General features: G+C 39.4%; 1 protein-coding gene across 37 annotated transcripts in view; it reads right to left on the bottom strand.

Annotated features, from left to right (window-relative positions):
- The window catches only part of LOC139959375 (gamma-adducin-like), a 75,289-nt gene that overhangs the window by 16,697 nt on the left and 35,594 nt on the right, over window positions 1-22,998 (bottom strand). The window contains exon 21 of one of the 37 annotated variants that reach the window (XR_011790038.1): window positions 21,258-21,319. The exons of the other annotated variants lie outside the window; for them this stretch is intronic. The gene's annotated coding sequence lies outside the window, so the exon portion shown is untranslated. The remainder of the gene's footprint in view (window positions 1-21,257; window positions 21,320-22,998) is intronic. 37 annotated transcript variants of the gene reach the window in all.

Raw genomic sequence — 22,998 nt, 5'->3', positions numbered from 1 at the left:
TGTCCATTTAAATACCTTTCTCTTACGACTCAAATGATGTAATGGTCTCAATAGTGCTTGAATATTTGGAAAAAACGAAGCCACATAATTAACTGCACCTACAAATCGTCTTACTGACTTAACATTGTGTGGTTTCGGTGTGTTCCTGATCGCTGCACATCTGTCATGTAAAGGTTGGATACAAGCCTCACCTTTTGGGGTTATTGAGAGCAAATGTCCCATATATCGGACTGAATTTTGAAAAATGCTACACTTTTTCGGAGAGATTTTCAATCCATTGTCCATTAAAACCTTAAAAATTGCCTGTAGGTGTTGTTTGTGAGATCGTTTGTCTGCACTGTACACAATAATATCGTCATGATGAGCAATACAGAACTTATTTGAATTTGGGATCGTTGCCAAAATATCATTAATTTGCGACTGAAAGATTGCTGGAGATAAATTCAATCCCTGTGGTAAGCGTTTATAATAATAATGCTTTCCTCCATGAAATGAAGCAATACCTGTATATTGTTGTGCATGAACACTAAGTGGCAGACAGAAGAATGCAGACTTTAAATCAAGAACACCCAAAATTTTGGCTCCAGAGTACCCTATGGTACGGATAGTCTCATTCAGTAATGGAAATGGATGATTGAGACGTTTTATTCTACTATTCAAGTAGCGAAAATCTGTGACAACCCTTTTGTCTTTTGTTCCCTTCTTTGGAATGAGGAAAACCGGTGAGGTATAAGACTGATGTCCTACTGCTAAGATTCCTAATCGCACTAATTTGTCAAGCTCACTGGTGACAATGACTTTGTCCTCATCTGAAAGTCTATAGGGACGTATGTAAAACGGCTCATCATTAGTAAGCGTAATATCAGCCTCATAATTTGGACAGTGAGATAATTCACCATAAAGAGAAAATGCATCTCTATGTGAGTCTAGAAATTCATATATGCTTTCTGTTTCTGAAGCATTCAGAATACTTTGTTCCAAATTAATGTTATCTCTCATGATTTCCTGTTCCGATTTGGAAACCAGGGGATCATCGGCTGTCAAATGTGGATAACGATGTAAATTATATCGTGTAATTTCATCACGATTCTCTTTAGAGTTAGAATTGGTTTGAAAAAGAGACGGTTTTTCGATGTCTCTCATGACATTGAGAAAATCTAGAGAATCAGTAGGTATGTCTTCTGTGACCGTAATGATATCTGCTAAATCTAAATGAGCCACTGTGCGAGAAGGATGCAGACAAAATTTCTGATTACCCATGTTCCTTAGTAGAATCTTTGTTCTACCTTTATGCATTTTCACTAACATTCGTGAAGGACACATACGAGATATCAGAGGAAACGGTTTAATAACCATATCTGCATTTCGTGCATATAGTGGAAGACGTCCCTGTACAGTAATGTATCTCTGCTGACCTGGGTAAATAACAAATCTCTGCACTGGCCTAAGGAAAACTTTGGCTTGTTTAATTCTAAAACAGTTTGTGGTAAAGTCCAAAGATCCATTCAATTCCTTCAGAGTTTGACTACCTAATATCAAGTCAATACCTGTCAGGTTTGCAGCAATTAAAGCAGAAAGCTGAAATTCATGACCTTGAATTTTGACCTGGAATGTTATCGTGCTATACGCATGAATAAACTGACCATTACCCAACTTTAGGTTTACTACATCAACTGAGACTGGTTGTATAGAGGATAGATACTTTGAATTTTGCACTGTAGAAGAAGAAATGATAGAGCGTGTTGCTCCACTATCAAACAACAATGAAATTCCTTTACCATCATGTAAAGTACCTCTTACAAAATTACGTGTGTCCAGTTGAATATCCACACTACGGTCGTTCCCTGTATATCTAGAACTAGGAATATTACTATTCTTCCAACTATTATTTGCTTTACGTTTCGATCTTCCCTTACTTGGTACTTTGTCTGGAGTCACTGTATGATGAGTGCAATCATAAGTGCTCCCTAATGAAAATTCTGTGTTGGTACTTTGTTTACATCAGCCTCCATTTCATGGCTTAGGCGAATTTGGCAATATTGTGCAAAATGACCTCGATTTTGGCAGTACTAACATGTGACTGAAGGATTAAAATACGGTAACCTTCTCCTGTTATTATTACGACCTGTCCTAGGACCACGAGAATCACGAGAACTATATCTTTGCCTCATATCTTTTGGATTGTCTTGCGATTCTGACCTACGTGACTGATCAAACTTGGTTTCTAACTCCTGAATTTTGGTACACAACTCGTGTATCTCAGAAGATGCAGAAATAGATGGAGTCTGAACAGAAGACGCTTTGTCGTGCATTGCCATAAATAGTTCGGAAGAAGCTGTGGGTTGACTTTGGATTTGTAAGTCAAAATAACATTGCACTTTCATGACCAAATCTGCAATTGTTGCTTGTGGTGATGCAGACATTAATACTGCTGAGCGACATTGCAAAGGCAGGGTCGAGATCAATTTATCTCTAATTTGGTCATCGCCATAACTCAATTGTGCTGCAGCTTTTGAAATTTTGGCCAAATGTGCTTGAGCTGTATCACCTGGCGTATAGCTTAATGCATGAAATGCCTGTGATTTAGCGTAGGAAGAAGTGCCTGGACTGAAACGAGCAAGGAATTGCTTGCGCAGATCATCAATAGTTGAAAAATTTTTGTTCTCAATCCAGAGTCTGGCTTGGCCTTTAAGTGTTCGCTTAAATATGCGACATATTTCATTAAATTCTTCCGCTACAGCCTCAGGGGTGGTTTGGGACGGCAATTTATGCAACTCTAAATAATCTTCAAATCCCAAATAATGAGCTTCGGCTAAATCTGCATCAATTACATCGCCCTGAAATCGTGATGGCAAAAAATCAGTGGGCCTATGTTTCTGCATAACATTAACAGAGGCCGAAGTTTCCTGTTCACTGACGGACATTATGCCGCATACAATTAGGCTAGTTATGTGTATACAACATGAGCCTATACTTAATTGAACACACTATCGACCGTTATTAAATACAAATAACAAATATGCAATACATGGACACGATTAAAATAACTTATCGTTACACTCTGATCTCAAATAGGGGTTGGGATACAAATTGGCATGATTTCACTCACCCTTAAGTTTAACTAAGAACTGGTAGTGGAAACGACGAATGAAGTCCCTCGGTTAGCAGTAGTAGTAGCGGTAGCAGCAGGTAGTAGCAGGTAGGTAGTAGCAGGTAGTAGCAGTAGCAGGTGGGCCTACATCTCGTAAGAACTTCAGATTCGTTTGCCGTTAACATCGGGTCGAGTCTAGATTTGATCGCGAAAATGTTCAGTTCTGATATTTAGAGCTGTAGTATGCTACGTACTGGTTGCGCGAATGTTCAAACGCGAACTGCATGCTGGGTTGATTAACGTTAGTGTACAGATCAGTGGTTCCGGCATCCGGTGTACAGGCTTAGGCTAGTATAGGCCGTCTTCCCTCGTAGAGTGTGTAGGTTAGGCTAGGTCGTGAACATGCGTTGTGTTCCTCGTTAGGTCTTCGGGCCAAAAAAATCTCCTATTCGTTATTGATCGTAACGAACGAAAGTTGTGAAAGTTCCGTTTCCGTTTTGTTCCTGAAGAAAGCAACCGATCTCCACCATGTAATATTGTGACGAGCCCGCTCCTCCGATAGTAAAACTATATCGGGACTCGCGATAGAAAGGTACTGGGATATCTTGATGCCGTATTTATGCTTCTTCAGGAGATATCTCGAACGGAAGAAAATAATGAGTTCACACAAAAAACAAGTTGACGAGATAGGATTTGATTTGATGATTCGGTATAATTTCTTCTCTGTTGATTCTTTTTACAAATAAAACTAAATTACAATGATTTGACTTGACTGGACTCCGTCAATTAAACAATTAGAAAGAGTGATGAAATGGTGACGAAGCAACGAACTGATCACGGAGCGCTGACGGAGTGATAAATTTCTGACCTCCTTTTTCTTTTAAACCTTACTTCCATAAAAATCTCACTGCGCATAATCAGTAGACAGCCAATAAACTGACCATCCTGTATTAACTTAATGATATAAAAATAAGTGCACTGGCACTGATCTGCCCTGATTGGTTGGGAGTTTGGAAGTCCATCCCCTTTCTATGGAAACTTCCATACCACGTGAGAGAACCTTCTCGAATGTTCCACAGACATAATGGAATCTATTTTGGGAAAAGGCCCTGTACCAAGATTCAATAAGATAGTTAAAAACTTCTCGTGGGAAAACTGAATCCATGACCTAGATAAATACATAAGAGGCCTGTAAGGTGTCTCGATGGAGTTTTTCGGTAACATCAAAGAGATGGTATTACTATTTCATAACACTTGTATAAGAAGCCTAGGATAGGCTAGTTCGTCCTCATCTCTATCTAGCCTTCGCTTTGGTAGGCTAGCCTATGTCTCCCATTTTCATTTGGTGGTAGGCCTAGCCTGGGCCATTTGTTCCCTCCCCTAACAACGTTATTTTCCTCCCACTTATAAGTTGAGTAACTTACCTCTCCTACATCATAGGGGAGTCAAGTACATTTTCACTGGAAACTAACATTTCCAGGGGAGTTAACTAAGGTTTTTCATGGGAGGCATATTGGCTAGGCTATGTGGAAAGAATAGATGTTGTAAGTGGAATAACTGTAAGACAGGGATGTAAGTGCAGCCAAAAAAAACCCCGGAAAACTATTCGGAGAAACCGGGGGAATGTCACCGGTGTGAAGTTAGATACTTATTCCCCGTTCTTCGTTCGATATTCGCGAATGAGTAACTGAGCTGCCTATTCGGTTACGTATTCGACAATTGTATCGACGTAACACCTCTGGCAAGACAAACGCTTTCTTACAAGATGTTCAACATTTGGTCGTGGAAAGAGGTTTATCTATGGCCCATGGGTCATATGAACTCCAATGACTATGTAGAAGGGTACCATAATGCATCTTGCCCGGTCCAAATAGTTCTTGACCAACTAAAATGACCAGTACTTTATCAGTTCTTAAATTAATGTAAAAAAAATACTTTAGGCCCTAATCAAGACTAGCACGCCTTGGACCACCTTTCCAATGGGTCATATGAATTCTTAACACATTGTAGAAGGATACCATAATGCGTCTTGCCCGGTCCAAAGAGTGCTTGACCAATTAAAATGACCATTAAATAAACATTTTTTTAAAATAAATGTAACGGGGACTGAAATAAAAACATTGGGGCCCTAATCAAGACCAGCACGCCTTGGACCGCCCAACCAATGGGTCATAGGAAATCTAAGGACCTTGTAGAAGGGTAACATAATGCGTCTTGCCCGGTCCAAAGAGTGCTTGACCAATTTAAATGACCACTAAATCCTTACTTTTTTAATGAGCATAACGGGACCACGAAAAAGCTTTGGGCCCTTATCCATACAGCACGCTTTGGACCACCTAAACAATCGGTGACATGTACTCTAAGGACATTGTAGCAGAGAACCATAATGCGTCTTGCCCGGTCCAAAGCGTGCTTGACCAATTTAAATGACCACTAAATCATTACTTCTTCAATGAGTGTAAAGGGACCACGAGAAAACTTTGGGCCCTAATCCATGCAGCACGCCTTGGACCACCAATCCGATGGTTAACATGAACTCTAAGGACATTGCATAAGAGTACCATAATGCGTCTTGCCCGGTCCAAAGCGTGCTTGACCAATTTAAATGACCATTAAATAATTACTTCTTTAATGAGTGTAACAGGACCACAAAAAACTTTGGGCCCTAATCCATGCAGCACGCCTTGGACCACCAAACCGATGGTTAACATGAACTCTAAGGACATTGTAGAAGGGTACCATAATGCGTCTTGCCCGGTCCAAAGAATGCTTGACCAATTCAAATGCCTACTACATCATCACTTCTTAAATGAATGTAACAGGATCACGAATAAAAAGCATTTGGGCCCTAATCAAGACCAGAACGCCTTGGACCACCTAACCGATGGGTCATATGATTTTTTTAAGACAGTGTAGAAGAGTACCATCATGCGTCTTGCCCGGTCCAAGGTGTGCTTGACCAATTTAAATGACCACTACCTCTAAATGACTTCCGAATTCATCGATATATTAGCACCTAGGTTCTCAACCTTTTTCTATCCAGGGACCGCTTGAGATAAACTGAAATGTTTGGAGGACCCCCGGACAGTGACCGCCGGCCTGGGGGAGGGGGGGGAGGGGAGGGGTTTTTTCCCCGTCCCCTTTTGAATTTTTTTTCAATATTGAGGGTCAGATGCGAAATGGTGCATTATTTTGTGACTTTTGAAGTAAATTTATGTTCAAGAATTTATGTTTAGAAATGCATTTTTCTGGGCCTGGAATGCAGTTTTCCTAGACCTGCAAGTATTGCTAGGCATAGGCCTTCTTGGAAATTCTTACTTTCAAATAATATATTTCCCAATTACATTTTAATTTGGAAGCGATGAGTTGTCAGATACAAACTGGTTGATTCTGCATGAGGTCAGGAGAATTATGTGTTTTCTTTGTCAGAGATAGCTGCAAACAGCACCGTTTTTTGTGTCACGGTGTCAATTCCAAGTTAGTTATAACTTATCCTCCACCAAAGCCTTATAACTGCCGCGCTTCGCTGTGTCAACAGTGAGCAACGCATCATACTTATTGCTCTGCATATTAGGATGTATAGTGTGCAGTTTAGTTGTACACAACACTCGGGTGGCATGTTATCCATACCTCACCGAATGTAAACCAATGAGAAATTATATTACTTGTTTTCATCGGGGAACGCACGATTCAACATTTATCGACTACTGACGATACGGTCTGATCATCAGGGTCCGACGTATTGACGGCTAGCCTAGCCTAGCCTAGATTTCTAGAGGCATACATACTTCTTCCTCCGACAATATCTCTCATTCCATTTTTCACGAACCTCTTCAGCTTTCGCGGACCCTTATTTTTTTCACGGACCCTTATTTTTTCACGGACCCCCTGCGGACCCCTTTGCCCTCACGGACCCCCAAATAAATTTCACGGACCCCCTAGGGGTCCGCGGACCCCAGGTTGAGTAACCTGGTATTAGCATATAACACTTTAACTTACTCAAATCACTTACGAAATTTCAGCCTAATCAAAAGGGAAAAATTGCAATGTGGCAGATATTTGAACACGATGGCATAAAGCGACAGCATCTTTCTAGGGCTGTAGCAAGGCCGTAGCAAGGCTGTAGCAGGCTTGTAGCAGGCATGCACTGTCATGATAGCCCAATGAAGCTTATGAAGCTTACAGCCGGACAAACAATCAAAGAAATAAACCATCCCCTATATAGGCCTACCAAGTACCATACATTAATGGTACATGCAGTAACGTTCAAACATTGAACAATATCACTTTAACTCTCCTAACGCGGGTCAGAGACATTCGTAGAAGGAAAGATATTCCGATATTTCATTCATTTGGGAATACAAATGCCAAAACCAGTTAAACTGTCAACATGCTGCAGATTATTTCAGCTATCTATCAATTTTAATGGTTCGACGCAAGGGAGCAATCACGCTATGATAAATATGAACTCTCAGCCTTTTAAAGGTATTCCATGGACGTTAAATGACGGTAGGCAGTCAGCTCGTACATCGGTATCAATTAGTTCGAGCCTAATGTTCAAGCGCTCTTTTACGAGAGAAAATTTCTAGGAAACATGCTGAATGAATCATTCAATTACAATCAGAACGCATGGTCCTTTATTCCGCTCCTTCAAATATATCTTATGAGGTATTGAGTAATAGTGTATGGAACATCTTTGCACATAGATTGGTAAAAGTGTATCAATTCTACCAGATTAAAGTAATTTGGCATGAAAATTTCTCTTCTGCAAGTACATTTCAATCCAATCAGAGAATAAATGGGGAGGGGTGGGGGGGGGGGGGGGGTGGATATTAAGCATGTAATATTTCTCTTGACTTCTATACTTCCATAATTGACTCAGCATATAGCCTAATTGATATTTACCGAAGAATTAATACATTAAATACAATTGTAAGTGATTAGAATGTGTATTTTTGACTTAAATTAACAAACGCGAAATTGACCTTAAATCTAGCACTTTTGCTAATGGATTGAATGTGTTTTGTGTATTGTGTAAAATTTGTATAGCTAGATTCAGGGACGTAGCTAAGGCATGATGATTGGGGGTTTAGTGGCTGGAATTCCAACTGGATGGGTTTTGGAGCCAGAAAATTCCGACTGCTGCCTTGTACCCCCCCCCCCCCCCCCGCACTATACTCGTCAACGATACGGTCAGTGTCAGTCAGACACCCTATCTTTCGCGACTGCACTTTTGTTCCAAACTTTTCTCGGTACATTTGTACCACTGGCCCTCACTTCACAAACTTATCAATCACTCTGGTTAAGCGAGTAAGCAACTGAGTACAAGTTATCTGCTTGATAAGCTACATAGACTACTGACTAAAAAAGCTATGTTAATGTAACAAAGGGGAAACTTTTTTTCAACAAATTATATTCGACGACATAGTGAATTACCCAAAATACAGTGCTTTTTCCTAGCGCGCTTAATATTATTTTCTTGGGGGTGGGGGTGGAGCTATTTATCACTCACACGAATAAAAAACATTGTTCACTTCATTCCAACTGAGCATTTGGAATGATGTGAACAATTAAACATTTTGCAGAAAAATGTTGAGTTGACGTTATACGATAAGTTGTCAATTAAACATTTTGCAGAATTTTTTTCAATTGCTCAATTGGAATGAAGTGAACAATTGAACATTTTGCCAAAAATGTCCAATTGACGAGATAAGATAAGTTGTCAATTAAACATTTCTCAGAAAAGTTTTTCAATTGCTCATATGGAATGAAATAAACAATTGAACATTTTGCAGCAAAAAATGACTAATTGACGAGATTTGATTAGTTTTCAATTAAACATTTTTCACAAAATTGTTCAATTACTCATTTAAAGCAAGTAAGCAATGCAACATTTTTCCGTTTTTTGATAACATTTTATCTTGTTATCTAAACAATTTACAGAAAAATGTCACCTTATGGTTTTTCTTAAGTTGATGGCATTTTTAAGCTTCCGTAGATTAGCATTGAGCGTTTTAATCGTATATGTTGTGCAGTAGTTCTATTGATCAGGGGTTGTAGCACCAGCTCCACCTCAGTGCACTGAATTATTCATATCTTGCACGGGGTTGACGCTTATGTATTTTGCTTTTTTACTCCAGCTGAGGGTAGCCTGCGGCTCCACCTATTTCTATATAGACCCCGCCTTTTCTCCAGCTGAGGGTAGCTTGAAATGTCGATCAAATCTCCTTGTTAATGTCCATTGGCTTAGATATAATAGTAACGCCTCAATGATACATATTCATATTCCCTTCTATCAATCATGTGGCTCGCGCGTACAACCGTCTGCTATAAAAAAACATTCTTGCGCCGACTAACTGTCAAGTAATTTCACTTTTATTCTATGAAAACTGGACTGGGACAACATTGTATTCCTTTATGTAAAAACGTCTGATATCACTTATTGCAGGTAGGTGCTACAAGGCAAAACGTCGTTAAATTCAGTTATTTGCCATCAGTGTAACGGTCTTTACTTTAGGCTTGCCTTAGGTAAGCTAGGCTGTCACTGCGATTGAGATTGTACGTAGTTTACGTTTATATGAAATAGCAAACTATGAGTATTACTAGTATAGGCCTAGTACAGTATCACTAGGTTATGTTGTACTTGTAGTGGGTTATGATATGGTAAATAATTGTCGTATGATGACTGCGTAGGCCTATGCCCACAGCTGCAGTTTAACAAAGATGTTTAACACAGAGCATCACATTTATCAATCAAATAATAATAAATACTCGTGACTTCACTGTAGGGTGCGTCGGTAAATCGATATATCCAAATAAACCCTTTTTCTTTGATATCCACACCAACGGTATTGAAATTTGCCATTAACGAAGATATCGAAATACCAAGTACATCCAAAATAAACCTTGAATACTGGTGAAAAATAATACTGAATTAAAGATAATTACCCATTCGTACCCTTGAGTTCGAGTATATTCCTGCTGCAACTGTTTATAGTGTATAACTTACTGTACCACCCCCGTAGTCAGGATGTATTAACACTCTTGCTGCACATTCTTCCTGCACCTGTTGTGTGTACTATACCGAACAAAAGTCAATGAAGGAGAACAATGTCTACACTCACACTGTCCCAATAAATACATGTTTCCTTTTCCCAAATTTTGGCTATTTCACAATGTATGAGCAAATTCCGAACTTGGATCAAAGCATAAACAAGCATTCCTTCTGTTTACAAACATAATGCAGCAGAATATTTTTGTTCATGCCTGTAGGGAATGTCTTCCAGAACTATCAACACAACTTGATCTGAACATAAACAGAGATACAGGCCATGAATGTTGTTTTGTTCCTAGTTATGACTCTTTCAAACATTGCCAAAAGGACAATAATTTGGAAATCAGGTATTTCAGTGTCAACACGTCAGTGATGTTTTGCTACTGTACCTGTCAGCAAGGTAGATGATAGTGCAGTACCTGTTACAAGAAAAAAATTGTATGACATCCATATCATGTCAGTTTGGAAGAATACCATGGCAGGTGTTATTGAGCCTGTTGTAAACATTTGAAATGGGTTAAGTACACATATTAATGAGTTCAATTTGTTCACTAACTTTTTACTTTTTATATTGACTCAGTGATGCAGTAAAATCTGTTCTGGTGATGTAGAAGTACTTTCTACAAGTGGTTCAATTCCATTGGCAGATTATGTGCACTTCACTGTGTGCTTCATATGCATAAACAGGGCAAGCAAAGGTGTTATAACTTGAATGAATTGGAATGTTGGAAATTGGTTTTGCCACAGAAAATCTAAAATTGGATATAAGTAACATAAAGTCAACTTGTGTTACTCTCCTTAACCTTCATTCATACCCTAGAAGATTTTGTTCACACAGGCTCGATTCCCCACTTCAGTGTAGTCAAGTACTACACAGTCCCACTACTTGAAAAGTTCTGCTATAAGTTCCAATAAAGGAGATAGTACCAAATTTGTTTTCTTGAAATTTTGGACATTTGAAAATCGGGTGCTAACATATGTTTATGAAGCTCTGGTTTTGTTAGTAGCTTTAAGGTTTGTTTGCCTTCTTCTTCTGCTTTTGTTTTTTCTTTTCTTTTCAGGACTTATTTAGCCAATGTTCCAACATTTTATCAAACACAACACAGATGAATTATGTGAGACGGGAGCTATGAGACCAGAGTATTTCTAATTTGAACAGTTTCTACATTTCGTTTTATATTTATATTGAATTCTTATATTGAAATTGATGGCCAAGTGGTTAAGAAGATGGGCTGTGGTCGAGTCCTGTCGTGGTCATTGCGTTTGTGTGTCCTTGGGTAAGACACCTAAACTTGATTGCTTGTCTCTTCCCAGGACTTTAAACATGCACCTGTGAGGTAACTTGTACTTGTAGTTGTGTGGCGGATTGTGGCAGCTCCTATGAGAAACACCGCAGGGGGCATGTTGATGCTTCAGTGTGCCAGGAGTGATTAGATTGAAGTCTGTCAGCATTAAAGCTCGGATATATCATATAGCTGTCATTCTAAATACATTGTTACAGACCCCTAAGTAATCTCAATAATTTGTATGATTTTTGCAACAAATAGATGTATTATATATAAATCAATATTTTAGAATATTATAAATTAATCTAAGAATCATAGTATAGAAATGCCTGGTGTGTGTGCATATCTGGTGTGTGTAGAATATTTGGAAAAGTTGAGAAGCTTCTAGAAGGGTTAGAACATTTGAGAATAATTTAGATCATTCAACACAGAACACATTTGAACATGCTAGAACATTGGAGTGCTGCAAAGGGGACATCCCCTGTGCTATTTTTAGAACACTAGGTGAGGATTTCCTGGAAAGGTGAAGTGACCTTTTGGATTGGTTGAACTGAGCTGGAGCTAGGATGCGTCTAGAATGGATGGACATTGCAAGATCTTTCTGGACTTGTGGAAATGCTATATAAGCACCTGATAATTGGAGATCAAAAAGTTTTAACCATCGTGGCTCCAGGAGTTTAATAACATCTCGCTCAAGTGAATCCTACAATTCCATTGTGAGTAAATACTCACTTAGTTTGACAGTAGAGTTATAGCTGTCTTTATATTAGTGGAATTGTCACAAGTTTACCGGCTTCGTAGTCGTCCATCGTTGTGTAGCCGTCTTTGGTTCTGTGCCAGTCAGCACTACTTATTGTGGCCTCTGAGTTACCCAAGGACAGGAATCCAAGGATTACAGGCTGCAAGCACAACTTGGACATTCATTAGTAGTAGACCTCTGAAGTGGAAATCATCGAGTTGGGAGCTGGATTTCTTCAATATTGGACATTCGTCCGCCGACAAGTTTCGCCATTAACCACAATGACCACAATGCTGTACAAGTTCAGGTGTCATATTCATTAAAGAAGATACTCATACCATATCATCAAAACCACAATGTATTTTTACATTCTGGTTAACTTGAATGGATGTCAACATACTTCTTCACATTGCAATGTGGTAACATCTCAATTTCACACATAGTTATAATAAGCTTTGTTTGATTTGTTTTTTTATTAAGTTTTTTATTATAAAAGCCAGTACTTCCATAAACAAAGGTAAATTGGTGCAACATAGCTACTGTGTTAGTGTTAGCATTAAACATTTCTTACATGGTCCCTGTATTTTGTCTTATTGGCACCCTTTCCTTGGTTTTCCTTCTGCAGTCAACTGTCTTTTTCATTTTCTACTGGCAGAAGCAGTGGCGGAGCGTCCATATTTTCAGGGGGGCAAATGCACCCCCCCCCTGACGGACTCAAGTGGACTGCTGGCGCCCTTTTCAGCTTTTTAACACTTTTTACTTATTCACGATTATTGACTTTTTTATTGCGCTCCCATCTACCTATTGACATTTGTCACATTTTCTTGCTGTAATTTTCTGACAAAATGCTCTAACGGCTATTTATTCTTCGTTTATCTGCAAACTAGCAAGGCCCGGAAAGGGTCATTTCCGGCGATCTAGAGAGTATCTTTACTGAAAAAAATTCTCTACGCTCCGCGCCAACCTGTGGTGGCGCTCCGCTTAGATAGTGTTGAAAGCGCCCCTACAGACCATTCTCGCCCCCTCTGACCAATACCCCTAGCTCCGCCACTGGGCAGGAGGTTGCCTGCAGTCAGCATAGCAGGCCACAGGGACCACATGCTAGCATGTAGTACTGATTTGACACTGTCCTTCAAGCTTGTTTCTTCTACTGCACAGGAGGAAGAGCTTAAACATAATGGTCCTGGTTTAGGTGACACGGTGTATTCATAGTTGGCTATCCAATTGCAATATTTTTACTTACCTGAAAGTAGCAGGAACAGGTTACGATTAAATTAAATTATTTAATCGAGTTGTGGTCGGTTAGTATGCATTAAAACTGTTCCATATTACTTTAAGGTGTCAAGGTATCTTTTTGTTGCAGAATGTAGGAATCTTCTTTTGCTCATTGCTTTGGCTGTATTTTACGTAAGGGGGCAAAGTTACATTTCCAGAAATGTTGGGGGTGGGGGTGGCACAACTACTGAAGGGCAATTTCGCAAATGTACAGCTTTACTTGATGAACTGACACACCTGACTCGGAATTAAATTTTTTCGAACCTTTCAAAATAAGAAACATTTAATACGAAACTCGGAAAAAATTAGAAGCAGTGAGGTGAGTTTAGTGCACGTATTCCACTTGGTATAGTCTCTGCAACTTTTTATAATCAGTATCGTTCTCGCACTGTTGATTTGTGAAATTTCAGTCATTATTTCTTGGATGGTGGAAAGGTGATGAATTAATACAGTGAAAGTTACATACATTTTGATAACGATATATTCTGGTTAAATTATACTTCATCGCTGTTTTCTTTGTTTGTTTTTGTAAAAAAAATATTATAAAAAACAGTTGTAACCCCGAGAAACACCAAAAATATCCATAAATGTGGCTAACATTACTACAAAGTGTATTTAACACAGTCGACCAAAAACAAAAACTAAACGTGTCCATTAGAGTCATACGTTATCGCAATTCTTCGTAAAAATGTATTAAATTTGGTCAAAAATCGAAGTTTTGAATTTTCCAAAATCAATCGCGTTACTGAGCTACCCTGAGGTGGAGCTGAGTGTTAACCCCGAGAAACACCCTAATTGTCCATCAATGTAGCTGAAATTACTACATAGTGTATTGAACATAGTCTACAATTAATAAACGGGTCCATTAGAGTCATACGTTATCGCAATTTTTCGTAAAAATGTATTAAATTTGGTCAAAAATCGAAGTTTTGAATTTTCCAAAATCAATCGCGTTACTGAGCTACCCTGAGGTGGAGCTGAGTGTTAACCCCGAGAAACACCCTAATTGTCCATCAATGTAGCTGAAATTACTACATAGTGTATTGAACATAGTCTACAATTAATAAACGGGTCCATTAGAGTCATACGTTATCGCAATTTTTCGTAAAAATGTATTAAATTTGGTCAAAAATCGAAGTTTTGAATTTTCCAAAATCAATCGCGTTACTGAGCTACCCTGAGGTGGAGCTGAGTTTTAACCCCGAGAAACACCCTAATTGTCCATCAATGTAGCTGAAATTACTACATTGTGTGTTTAACACAGTCGTCTAAAATAAGTAAACGGTTCCATTAGTCATAAGTTATCGCAATATTTTGGAAAAAATCGAGGTGGAGTTTTAACCCCGAGAAACACCCAAATTGTCCATAAATGTTTCTGAAAATAATACACAGTGTACTTAACATTATTTAAAATAAATAAACGGGTCCATAAGAGTCATAAGTAAATTGTTTTCAACAGACTCTTAAATAAATACATCCTTTTTGTAGAAAGAAACAGCTATTAAGACTTTCATTATATAAAAGTCCACACGAAGCTTCCGTATCGCTTTTATCCGCTAGGTGGAGCTTATTTTGGTGGGCGCAACTGATTTACATGTTATTATCTACCCTGAGGTGGAGAAGTTCAAAGTTGCAACCCCTGATGGTTCTATTAGGCATTTTTGGTTTCGATGAAATCGTAAACTATGCATTCATGCAGGCAGAGAGCGTGTGTATGTGAGTATGTATGTATGTATGTGTGTGTGTGACGCCTGGCTTGTAAACACGGTATCTCAAGTAGGGAAGCTTGGACCAATCTAATATTTGGTGTATATGAGTACTACATTGAGTAGATGTGCCCTATTTTTTGTGTTGCCTGTGAAGGTCACCAAAGGTCAGTTAGAGGCCAAAAACCAAAATATTAAAACAAGCAATAACTCCCATTGACAGGATCCGACATGGTTGATATTTTGGGACCAGTTGTGAATGGGGTAAGGGATCATTTCCAAACATAACGGTCATGTGATCCAAGGTCAACAAAGGTCAATCAGGGGTCAAAAACTAGTATTTTTGCAATAACTTGAGAACCAAATGTCCGTGAAGGTTGGGAGTTGCGCTAGTGTAATCAGGGAGTCGACTCGCATCTAGGTGACCTTTGACCTCAGGTTGACCTCCGGTGACCTTTATCAGTTTTTTGGGTTATTTGAATTTTCGTGGCCATAATCGGATGTCAAAGGCACCTTCCGATCAAAATGGTCCATAGTTGACCCCTGTGCGACCTTCGTGTGCGAAGTTATCAGAGGTCAATGTTTTTGTTTTTTAATAAGTACAGTTAGGATGGTCGCACAGACTTGTCATGTTGCTTTTTGGAATCAGCGTGTCAAACTACATCTGACTGCGAGGTCAAAAGGTCAAATCTTAAAAAATATGCTCATTTTAGGAGATACGGGGCAAAACAAAATAGAACAAAGATAAGTTTAAAAAATTGCTGACATATGATAGAGCTTTTTGTGCTGAATATAGGAAACCAACTCCCGCTTCAATCGGACACCCAGTTCTCAAGTTATGAGGGGCCAAAGGTTGGTTTTGATACATTTCTAGCAATAACATTATGTGTGTACATTGTAGGCCAAACAAATTTTAGGACAGAGTGCACATCATCAAGAGAAACATTTTTGATAAAAACCATCAGGTCATCCAAGGTCATTCAAGGTTGATTATGTGCCAAAAACTCCCAACTTATGCTAACTTTTGCAACAACTTCTAGTCACGAAGTCTGACATGGCTGGTAAATTAGGACAAGTTGTGAATGGAGTAGGGACACATTTTCCAAAATAACCGTGATGTGATCCAAGGTCACCAAAGGTCATTTATGGGTCAAAATGTGTTTTTTCCCTCAATAACTTGTGAAACTACCACTGACAGGGTCCGACATGGTTGATATTTTGGGACTAGTTGTGAATGGGGTAAGGGATCATTTCAAAACATAACGGTAATATGGTCCAAGGTCAACAAAGGTCAATTAGGGTTCAAAAACTAGTATTTTTGCAATAACGTGAGAACCAAATGTCCATCAAGGTTGGGATTTTAGGACAGAGTGCACATCATCAAGAGGAACATTTTTGATAAAAACCATTAGGTCATCCAAGGTTGATTATGTGCCAAAAACTCGCAACTTTGCTAATTATTGCAACAACTTCTAGTCACGAAGTCTGACATGGCTGGTATATTAGGACAAGTTGTGAATGAAGTAGGGACACATTTTCCAAAATAACCGTGATGTGATCCAAGGTCATTTATGGGTCAAAATGTGTTTTTTTCCCGATAACTTGTGAAACTACCACTGACAGGGTTGAGAGTTACGCTATTGTAATACAATGGTCGAACTGCATTTGGGTGACCTTTGACCTCAGGTTGACCTCCAGTGACCTGTATTAGCTTCTTTCAAGTTGATTCTTTGAAGTTTCGTGGGCATATTCCAATCTAACTTGTCCATAAGTGGACTCCTCTGCAACCCTAATGTGCGAAGTTATTAAGAGATTTGGTTTGGTTTTGTAATACTTGGTGTGTGGATTCATAACATTGAGTACAAGAACCCTATTGCTTTTGATGGAGGTGTGTATAACCACGTACAGTAGACTGACCTGTGTTAGCATGTCATAGTGTTATTGTAACAGCTAGTTCTGGTTATACTAACAAGCAGAAGTCTAGTGCATTAAAGTCATCGAAACCTCAATGCATTTTGCATTCTGGTTTTTAGAGTATTCAAAATCATACGAAGTTTTGTATGGTGGAGTATAAACATCGTGAGATACAATTTCTCATTGTGACAAGGAAATCGTAGTAAATATGACTGATTCAAGGTCAATTTTGACCGAAAATTTTAGGTCACTACAAGAATATTTGAAAATTAGAGTGCGCCAGTCGGAAAAATTAGAGTGCGACGGTCGGAAATTCCGACTGTCGCACTAAAATTTTCCAACTATCGTCAGTTTTACCAAGATTGGTGGGGGGGGGGGGGGGTGAGACACCCCACACCCCCCTCTAGCGACGTCCCTGGCTAGATTATGGAAGTTATAATTAATATTTAGGTACAACTGAATGAAAGGAAATCAACTAAAAAATCACACTAACTCTGGTCTATGTTTAGTTGGAATAAACCCAGTGAGACTTCTTATGGTGGATCTGCCTTCTACACTCCAAGAGAAACTTTCTATTGAAAAATCGCTAAGAGAAAGAGCAAGCACATGCATGGTAACACGATAAAATCAAAATGCATAGAATGGCACTATAGCGTAACTTGGATGGTTCATTAGTACATTACCAACTATGGCTAATGGAGATCATAAATAAATCAGAAAGGGATTTCGGCATAAAATATATGTCTGGGTAGACCTATTTCACTTGAAGACTATTTTGCTAAATAAACTATTAAAGTTAGTTTATCTCCGCTTGACCCGAGATGACTGATTGTCTGTTTATAGCTCCATGGTCAGCTCTAGAATGTAGCAGTGGAATCTTTCAGAATCTACTAAGGGGGTTAAAGCGTTCAAAACCACTTTCAAGAAGAGAGGCAAGAACACTTCTCTGTTCTTTAAAATCTGTAAAGGGTTGACGGGTGAAATGAATAAAAGAAATAAAATTAAGTTCTATGAACGAATAATTAAAACAAAAACGTTTTCAGTTCGTTGCCAGTCTACAGAAATCACTTCATTCTGAAAATGTAGTTGCGCTAAGGTTCCCCCCCCCCCCCAAAAAAAAAAAAAAAAAAAGAGTGCGCGTGTGTTTCTCCGGAATGGGAAGGAACCTTTGTATGCTGATGATTGTAAAGCACCAATTAGCATTAAACTTGCGAGCCAAAGTTGTTGCTTTTGTTTTGTATCACCACACTGGTACAGACGTAGAGTTGAAATTCAAAAAAGGAAGATATTGATGAATGTACTGGATAATGATTGTGCATTAGTCGTTTGTATTGGTCAAATACTCTTTGGACCGGGAAAGACGCATTATGGAACTCTTCAACAATGTCTTTAGAATTCATATGACCAATTGGTTGGGTGGTCCGAGGCGTGCTGGTCTTGACTGGGGCCTAAAAATTTTTGCAGGTCCATTAACATTCATTAACGAAGTAATGATTTAGTGGTCATTTAAATTGGTCAAGCACTCTTTGGACCGGGCAAGACGCATCATGGTACCGTTCTACAATGTTCTTGGACTTCCTGTGACCTATTGGTTAGGTGGTCCAAGGCGTGCTGGTCTTGACTGGGGCCTAAAGATTTTTGCAGGTCCATTTACATTCATTAACGAAGTGATGATTTAGTGGTTAGTTTAATTGGTCAAGCACACTTTGGACCGGGCAAGACGCATTATGGTACTCTTCTACAATGTCCTTAGAGTTCATGTTAACCATCGGTTTGGTGATCCAAGACGTGCTGCATGGGTTAGGGCCCAAAGCTTTTTCGTGGTCCCGTTTCACTCATTAAAGAAGTAATTATTTAATGGTCATTTAAATTGGTCAAGCACGCTTTGGACCGGGCAAGACGCATTATGGTACTCTTATGCAATGTCCTTAGAGTTCATGTTAACCATCGGTTTGGTGATCCAAGGCGTGCTGCTTGGATTAGGGCCCAAAGCTTTTTCGTGGTCCCGTTACACTCGATAATGTAGTAATGATTTAGTGGTCATTTAAATTGGTCAAGCACTCTTTGGACCGGGTAAGACGCATTATGGTACTCTTCTACAATGTCCTTAGAGTTAATTTTACCCATTGGATAGGTGGTCCAAGGCGTGCTGCGTGGATTAGGGCCCAAAGCTTTTCGTGGTCCCGTTACACTCATTAAAGAAGTAATTATTTAGTGGTCATTTAAATTGGTCAAGCACTCTTTGGACCGGGCAAGACGCATTATGGTACTCTTCTACAATGTCCTTACAGTTCATGTTAACCATCGGTTTGGTGGTCCAAGGCGTGCTGCTTGGATTAGGGCCCAAATGTTTTGATTTCAGTTCCCGTTACATTTATTTAAAAAAAATGTTGATTTAATGGTCAGTTTAATTGGTCAAGCACTCTTTGGACCGGGCAAGACGCATTATGGTACTCTTCTTCAATGTCCTTAGAGTTCATGTTAACCATCGGTTTGGTGGTCCAAGGCGTGCTGCATGGATTAGGGCCCAAAGCTTTTCGTGGTCCCGTTACACTCATTAAAGAAGTAATGATTTAGTGGTCATTTAAATTGGTCAAGCACGCTTTGGACCGGGCAAGACGCATTATGGTAATCTTCTACAATGTCCTTAGAGTACATGTTACTGATTGGTTAGGTGGTCCAAAGGTGCTGCATGGATTAGGGCCCAAGACGCATTATGGTACTCTTCTACAATGTCCTTAGAGTTAATGTTACCCATTGGTTAGGTGGTCCAAGGCGTGCTGCATGGATTAGGGCCCAAAGCTTTTTCGTGGTCCTGTCACACTCAATGAAGAAGTAATGATTTAATGGTCATTTAAATTGGTCAAGCACTCTTTGGACCGGGCAAGACGCATTATGTTACCCTTCTACAAGGTCCTCAGACTTCCCACGACCCATTGGTTGGGCGGTCCAAGGCGTGCTGGATTTGATTAGGGCCCAAATGTTTTGATTTCAGTTCCCGTTACATTTATTTAAAAAAAATGTTGATTTAATGGTCAGTTTAATTGGTCAAGCACTCTTTGGACCGGGCAAGACGCATTATGGTATCCTTCTACAATGTGTTAAGAATTCATATGACCCATTGGTAAGGTGGTCCAAGGCGTGCTAGTCTTGATTAGGGCCTAAAGTAATTCTTTTACATTAATTTAACAGCTGATGAAGTACTCGTCATTTTAGTTGGTCAAAAACTATTTGGACCGGGCAAGATGCATTATGGTACCCTTCTACATAGTCATTAGAGTTCATATGACCCATGGGCCATAGATAAACCTCTTTCCACGACCATATGTTGAACATCTTGTAAGAAAGCTTTTGTCTTGCCAGAGGTGTTACGTCGATACCATTGTCGAATACGTAACTGAATCGGTAGCAGTTACTCATTCGCGAATGTCGAACGAGGAACGGGGAATAAGTATCTAACTTCACACCGGTGGGAATGTCGTGCTAACGCATCCTACTCCTAGCTCTGAATACTTACGCACTATCGTTATGTTAGGCTAGCTCAAAAGTATTAGCGCTAACACATCATACCCCTAGTTCTGACTACTTACACACTATCGTTATGTTAGGCTAGCTCCAAGTAACGAATACGTCGCAGCGAAATCCGGAATAAAAAACAGTCTCACATTTGAAAGCAATCACGAATATCGACTATCATATGCGTATCCCGTAGATTTAGCCGCTCACAAATATCACAAGCGTTATTTCCGAAACTTATGTCGAGCACCCGCAGTTACGAATCAACGTGAATTAGGCAAGGTTTTTCAACGACATAAATGAGCTATGGCGATTTGAAGTTCGCACGTACGCAACGATGTTCACATGGCACACACAATGTTGTACAGTGCAATGCGATGTGTAACAGGAAATGGTATTTTGGTTGATCGATGAGTGAAAATTGAAGTTAGCTTGCTGCAACGGGCCAGGCATTTTTGCCGCGTTGTGTCTTTGATATTTGTACAATTTTGTGGAACTTCATTGGAATTAAAAAAAAAAACGGATTTCCGTAAAAATACGGAAGACTTACATCCCTGAAAAAAAAACCGGATTTCCGTAAAAATACGGAAGACTTACATCCCTGGTAAGAAAAGATTTAAAGGGAGAAAGGTAAAGTTAAGGGTGAAAAATAACATGGATAAGGAAACTAACATACTATTTTCAAGGGAGGAGACTGTTGTTCTGTAGGCTCTAGACTGCATATTCTTGTAGAGTAAGCTAAAGAAAGTTGTGATAGTATGAAAATAGAAAATGTGACCAGGTATCTTCCTTGTGTAACTGTTCAGTGATTGGAAGATAAAAAATGTTTGTGAATAGGCCGGATTGTTTGCATAGGATTGTATGCGAACATGGGGTAATTTACATGCATGGAATTCATAGTGGTAATGGGTTGTTTGCTTGTATGGCATTCATTGTGGGAATGAAATAACATAGACAATTTAGCCTATACAGTAAGTATGCCCTCCTTGGTTCCTCTCCTTGTTTTCCTATTTACCAATTTCTTCAATTACTACAAGTAAAAGTGTCTCTTTGAAATATGTTCCTTTCTTTCACCAAACTCTCCTAAATCACAAGACACATTTACTACGTACAGTTGCTTCACTATACCTAAATTAATTCTTTCCACAGCCAAGCCGTCTTTCTTTCCTCCCCTGAAAAACGTTGGTTTCAACCCCTAAAAATAATTTCAGGGAGGAAACTATCGTTTCTATCCTTGAAAGTTGGAGAAGAAACCAGCGGCCTTGCCTTTCATGATGGAAAAAAAAAAAAAAAGGAAAGAGAGAGAGCTTTCATCCTAAGCTAATTTGTCCGGCTGCGAGTTAGTTTCTTGAGGATGTGTTACTGTTAGTGTTAAGTGCTAGATGGCATAGCCTAGGCTATGGTAGGCTACTCTGGTAGGAATTTAAAGACATTTAGGCCTAGGCTAGCCTTAACCAGAAAGGTAATTAGGCCCAACCAGCTAGGCCTAGTATTTTGTCGGAAGATATAAAGTGACTTACTTTACTTACGTTAATTGTCTAGTGAATATCATATTAGGCCTAGATTCCAACTAGTATTCCAACTAGTATAGACGCCAGTGCCTACGTGAGCTAGCCTATCGTTAGGCCTAAGCGATACTATTATATGATAGGCTAGCGTAATTTCTCACGCTCGCTGACTCAAACAATGTGAAGTACTAACTTGCTCCACAAAACTAATACACAACTTTCGAGCTGGCGAATATATCTGCCATGCACATTCTTTGGCAGTTACCCCCATACAGAATAGGCTACAAATTACAATTACGTATGAATTGTTAGCCAACGGCTGCCAGGAAGCGAACTGCACTGCTCGTGTAACCTTTCGTGAGCTTTATATACAGATCATAATTCGCGCTCCGTTGCTTAACCTTTGACCCAACGAGGTAAATGAATCTGATGATTCATTTACCTCGTTGCTTTGACCACGACCGTGTGCGTCTATGGCAAGCCATGTGGGACAAACACCGCATCAACGTATTAATTGAAAAAAAAAAAAACTAGCAATGACATGCTAGATGCATATCCATTTGAAATCATTACATTTACAACGAAACAATTCAAATGGTCTCATAACATAGGCCTAAGGTCATTAAACATGTTGGTCAAGATAATTTATTGAGTTCGCTGCGAATCTCGTCAGAAAAGTTGTTTTAATGACCAATATATCATTACCCGAATGGGTTGGTCTGGCATTAGGCCTAGGCGGGACAGTAGGCCTACTGTCAGGATCAACCTGGGGGGGGGGGGCGAGGGTGTAGGTCTGGCGTATCCATGGGACAGACATTCTAAAGATAATAATTTACACTTTTTGAGGGGGACTCTTGGGCGAATCTTGACATAAAAATGTCAGCCTAAAATTGTTTAGCTAGCTGCATG

The sequence above is a fragment of the Apostichopus japonicus genome, chromosome 19 (assembly GCF_037975245.1).
Source record: "Apostichopus japonicus isolate 1M-3 chromosome 19, ASM3797524v1, whole genome shotgun sequence".
NCBI classification, from domain to species: domain Eukaryota; kingdom Metazoa; phylum Echinodermata; class Holothuroidea; order Aspidochirotida; family Stichopodidae; genus Apostichopus; species Apostichopus japonicus.
This window is presented reverse-complemented; position numbering and strand designations above follow the sequence as displayed.